This window comes from Lactuca saligna, chromosome 4 (genome assembly GCF_052625555.1).
Source record: "Lactuca saligna cultivar CGN05327 chromosome 4, ASM5262555v1, whole genome shotgun sequence".
Taxonomy (NCBI): Eukaryota; Viridiplantae; Streptophyta; class Magnoliopsida; order Asterales; family Asteraceae; genus Lactuca; species Lactuca saligna.
Genome location: NC_136420.1, coordinates 121,393,993 through 121,400,334, shown reverse-complemented (window position 1 = coordinate 121,400,334; position 6,342 = coordinate 121,393,993).

The window sequence follows — 6,342 nt, the reverse complement described above, 5'->3', positions numbered from 1 at the left end:
ACCATGGTTACCACCCATGGCCTTACCACACCCTAATCATCACAACTCTAGGTATCCTGAGCCAAAACCTACATCCAACTGCATCCCGATAGATGTTTGGGACATACTTCGAATTTTGAAGCCCTCAACTTGGACTCAACCACAAGACTACTATGCATAATAAAGGAGACACCAACCAGCGGTTGGAAGTTTCTTGAACTCCCACCTACACAAACTCAATCTGAACAGCCACATGGGTCGTCTCTCTCCCCTGGATAGAATGTGAAACTTGCCCTAGCTCCACACCCTTCCTAAATTCCTGAGATCTGGATCGATCCTCCCCCACTTGGATTCGATGAAGCTGTCTCTTTCACCTCTTAATTCTGTTGGATCTTCGACCCATCTACCACAAATATCATGAACCGTCTATAAGCTTTGCTAATCAATACTAGCATTCCATTGCTAGCCCAACTCAAGGATCTCCCAAATTCTGATACCCTGAAGAATTCTCCTGAAAGCTTAGCCAATCTGATAATCCAAATCACCTTCATGATACCATACCAATTTCCCGAGTTCTTATGCTGGTGACTAAAAACCATAACCCTTGCCCTAAACTGACGAATCTTCACCCCGGTTTCCATTCTCAAAATACCACTGAACTCTAGTCGCCTACAATCCATGTGAATCTATAATTCCCCTGACACATCCAATGACTAAACAACTCATGCAACTGACACCACTATCATCTTGCTACCGCTCATTTCAAATCAACGGTAGTGTTTTAACCCAACAATTCTTCCACAACAGACTACCGCCCTACCGGAACAATTACTAAAACCACTGAACCTTGACGATTATGGGAGAACTAATCGCTGAATCCTGACCAAAGACCTTCCACATAATACCCCTGAACCAATCTTGACCAAAAACAAAATAACAACCGAACACATTGGAACCCGCTACATGAGATACAACCCCTCAATAACCCACTAATGATCACGACATGCAAAATGCATATAAAAATTATTCGAAGATATAAACCAAGAATAACAGAGAACTAAACTAAACATAACGGTTACCTAAGCCAAAATAAATTTCCAAGCAACATAAATATACTGATAACAACCAAAGAGAACACAAAAGGTAACATACTGCAAAATTACGTGCTGAAGCACGAGTCTCCCCTGCCTATCACTGAAATAACCAGCTTCCCCATTGTTGGGGCTCCTTCCCTACCCTCACAACTATAAGAGATCCACAAAATAGCTGGAGCAAGCACACTTATTGCTCCTCCCCTCCTCATCGGACAAATGACCCTCTTGTAGCCTACTTGGTCGTAGAGAAAACATAACGGGCTTGCCCCTGTGGATAATCCCTACTGACATGATCAATCCTTCTACACTTGTAGCAAGCCATACCCTTGGAATGACCAGATCCATCTTGCAGTTTCATGCATGTGCCGTACTGACCCCGACCTCGATGGCCTCCTAATCGTTGATCTGAAGTCTTCGTTCTTTTCTTGAGACCCTCGCTTATTTGCACTTGATCTGGCCCCCTCTTCCACAGGTGCTCCAAATCGATCTCCCCTCATAGAAAAATGAAGTAAGAGCTCCAAAGATACCCATAACCTTAGAATGGATCGCGCCCAAGTGCTCATCTAAGAACTCCAACAGTGAACCAAAGATCGCAGGAGTTTGCTCCAGAACACCACCGGTAATCTCCGACGAGATGAATTTCCGCATCTACTCGATAATCGGCTCAATACCTGCACCTGATATGGAACTAGAACCGAAACCTCCTTCATGGGTGCTCATCACCCAACTGAAATACACCATGCAAATGATCAAAACATACTCAAGAATACTCTTCCCACATGCTCCTTAGGTTCTCCAAGACTCTACCTGATTCGAGTATGGATCTTGTGTTTTCAGTAGTACGGCCCAATATTACCTTCCAAACCTATCCATACTTTCCTCAAGAATCATTCTAAATCCTCTAAGTCACATTCTCCAACCGATGCACCCAAAACTCACTAAACAGTGCAACAAAAACCACTAAATTACTTTTTAGGCTCTCCTAGGTTCCCGACCTCACCCTGCCATCAAATGCTGAAGAACTCCCCATAATATGCCAGTCACCCACCTCATGAATACATATATATTCACTTAGTAGCTAGCTCCCATTACCTAAGAGTTCCATAAAGCACAAAGCACAAAGCAAGCAACTTTCATGTAGTAACACTCCAAACCATAAAATGATCATAATACATTCAATTCACATACCACAACTCGTGCTAGAAATTTCCACTCTTATTGCCGACTGCCTTATGCATGCGAATTATACACAGAACATGATCAAATAGACTGTCGAATAATAAAATCTACCCTAGGACCACAACCAGACAAGGAACAGGAAATAAGGCCAAATGAATTATTTTAGGGCTATAAGATCCTAACCGTATACAATTTTTAAAGCATACACTTAGTAGTACTGATACCAATAGAAATTTCCATTACAGTGTAGCACCCAATACTCCCATGACTACAAAGCATCACACATATCAAGACAATCTATCACTGACTAATCAGCTCTAGCTTGCAAGTCTACCATCTCATAAAATAGACATACAAAGGCATCTCCCCTAGCATTCTATCATGCATAAACTGAGTAGATCCTTAGCCATAACTAGCATGTGATTCACAAATTCATGAATCAAATCGTATCAGATAACATGTATGGGTATTTTGGGAAGCTTACTTGAGTTCAGCTGATTGCATGCACCACACCCTTTGCTTATCATAGAAAATTTATTTTCTTAAAAATAATTTTCTTTTGAAAACTCTAGAAAATCCTCAGTTTGAGTTCAGACACACCCGAGAGTATGTCCGAATCCCTCAAACCAAGGCTCTGATACCAACTTGTAACGTTCCAAAAATCATGACATAAAATTTTTCATTTTTAGATTAATAAATCGTTACTACATATCTTTCCCATAAAACCAAAGTAAACAAGTTTTAGTTAAACATAATCAAATCAGAGTAGTTCACAGAATGAGGAAACGTGTGGTGTGTGCTCTGCAATCATCCCGAGCCCTTCTATTTGAAAACCGGAGTATCTGAAACATAAACTGCAAACCGTAAGCACAAAGCTGTTGGGTTTTATGTACTCTAACATTCCTATGGTGCACATACAACCATAATGATTTGGATCTAAGTTTTCTCTAATTATACATGCAATAAACATTTTCCAAAGCATGAAGCCTAAACTAGCATGCAAGGGGATATTTAAATCATAAAAACTAGTTAGAATATTACCTTGTGTAGTAGCATGAATGACTTGGTCTCAATAAAGCTTAGCACCCTAAGTGTGATGCGTCAAATGGAATCACAAAACACCAAGGACAATTAGGATGAATATGGATAGGTTTTGGAGACTCTAAAATTGGTTCTTACTCTTCAAAATACAAGTGGTAGGCGTAACTGATTTTAGCTTATGAATACATGTATATATATATATATATATATATATATATATATATATATATATATATATATATATATATATATAGAATATCAATGGTCATGTGTAACCCTAATCCATAACCATAAGCTTATGATCCATCCATTTGATTTGGATAACCACTTTATGGACTAACCCATAAGCCCATCACAAATCAATCATGGATCATTAGCCCAATCCATATGTATCAATTTAATTAGTCTCTTTTGATCACTATATTAATTTTTGATCAATACTAATTAAATAATATGATTCATCAATTAATATATTATACTTATAATATATTAATAAATCATAACTAACCTCTTACTCAAATATCCTTCCTAACATATTGCTTTGATGAATGCAACCCAAATGGACCATGCTACTATCGGGTCAAGTACATACGCATTATAGTTATGGGTTTAGACACATTTTCCAACAAAATCTTAGTGAGTTCCCCAAAAATACCACATAACATACAACCACAGAATATCATGCAACATACAAATAGTTCCCATGGGCTCCCCCATGGTCTTTAACTGGAATGCCATGGGCTGCCCCCATGGTCTAATATCCAAGTGCCATGAGCTCTCCAATGGTCTTTTCCTGGAATGCCATGAGTCCCCCATGGTCTGATATCCAAGTATCATGGGTTCCCCCATGGTCTTTCATGCAAGTATCACAAAGACAACTAACATTCCACACAACAAGTGATGGGCCGACATTGGTGCCTTCGATCCATGGATATATTGAGAAGATTCATCTCGTACTGCTGGATCCCACAGATAAATCCTTGGCTGCTGGCTGATCGAACCCCAAACTATCAATATCAAAACAACACCCAATTAACAATTGGGTTCCAATCCATAACCATAAATCCATACTTGGGGTAAAAAGACCATTTTATCCCTAACCTAGTTTGGTCCAAGACTAAGGCCCAAACTCACAATTTGCAAGACTCAAAGTCCAAATAATCAACCAAGGCACAAATATGGCCTAATTTTCTAAATTGGGCCTTAACCCTTACATGGGCCTTACCCTAAAGCCCAACCATTCATCATATTCCAAAACACTTGTACCTAGATGGCCCATTAATAACTTAAACATCCAAACCCAAACGAAAGCCCAAACTTGAGGCCCAAAATGCAAAACCACATCTAATTGAGTGCACCCCACATACTCAATGGGTACGCTAAACGTATGCCCAAGAATCCCAGTACACCCCGTGTACTGACCCTGCCCACATCCAACCTAGAAACGTCTTAAACCCTTTAGCCAAGATGTCCGAAACCTCAGAATAACTAAATTTAAGTGTCTTGATCCACAAAGTCGAAACTTTTAAACCTTTGCATGGCTTAATGAAGCCCAACACCAAACATGAACTCCAAAAGGTTAGAATCACCTCAAAATGTCTTAGGAACTTCTTAATACCTTAAGACCTTAATCCAAACTTCCAGATCTTAATCAAAGGGACTTCTTAAGTCATAAAGATCCCAGATTTATGAATTAGCATGACTTAATGGGACCCAAATCAAAATCCTAAGTCCCAAGATTCATCAAAAGACTACTAAATCATGCATGTGAGGTTTACACTCATCAAGATCCAAACTTTATGACTCTATAACCCCAACAAAGGCCAAAAATAAGGATTAAAGGTTCTGGAGTAACTTCTACTCACAAGAACCACCACAAAGGGACCAAAATCGTAACCAAGAGCCACCTAGCTAGATCTACAAGAAAGAGTAGTCAAGGTTGAGACTTTATACACCCAGAAGTAAGATCTAGGTGAACAAAGCCTGGATCCAAAAGATCCAAGTCAAGTAATGACTCTTGAAGAAGTTCCTTCTTCCTCCTCAAGCACCAAAAGCACAAATAAATCACTTTAAGCTCAAGAATCACTCAAATGAAGGCTAAGGGTCGATTTCTAGGGTTTGGAGGGATGGAGGCTGACGATATTAGGGTTAGATTATGAGATAAAGAGCTTAAATAGGGTCCACAACCCTAAAATAGGGTTTGGGTCTGATTGGAGTACGCCCAACGTACTCTATAGAGCACCCGCGACCAACTTGAGCAGTATGCCCAACGTACGCCGAAGTATGCACCGCGTACTGCCCTTTTCACTATTACACTATGCGTACACCTGTGTACGCCCCACATACCCGACTAAACCACAAAACCCACCAAACTTCCGAAGGCCATAACTTCTTCATTATAAGTCCGTTTCCAACAAATTTTATAATTATGGAAAGGTGACGAGAAGCCTACACTTTTATCAATTGACCTCCACCTAAGAACTTTCTGAACAAAAACCCAAAATTAATAAAGGAATGAGATATCAAATTACGATTATACCCTTGGGCTCCGAAACACAAACGAACACTCGGATCACTTAGACTATAATACCTATATCCAAAAGGGCCAAATCCTTGCTTCCCCAAGGCTGAAAACCTTATGATGACCGATGACCATGCCACAACCCCAAACAATGAACCGATTTGAAACTGAGTGTTATAGTTAATAAAATGCAAACCTTTTAGATCATCTTTGCAAATTTCTAAAATTAGAGTTTAAAACTGGTTACATGAATTAATGGATGAGTTTTTTTAGACCAACAAATCTAATCTATTCTTAAGTTACTCTTTAAAACCACCTATGTCTACGACAAGACTTGAACGCTCAACCCAATGTCGCTTCTGAGGATTTAAATATTCTCAAATGCCTAGGATTTAAAAAAGAACTCTTATATATATACATACATACATATATATATATATATATATATATATATATATATATATATATATATTATAATAATAACTAGGGAGGAGACCCATGCTTTGCATGGGTCAGGAGAGGTTTTGT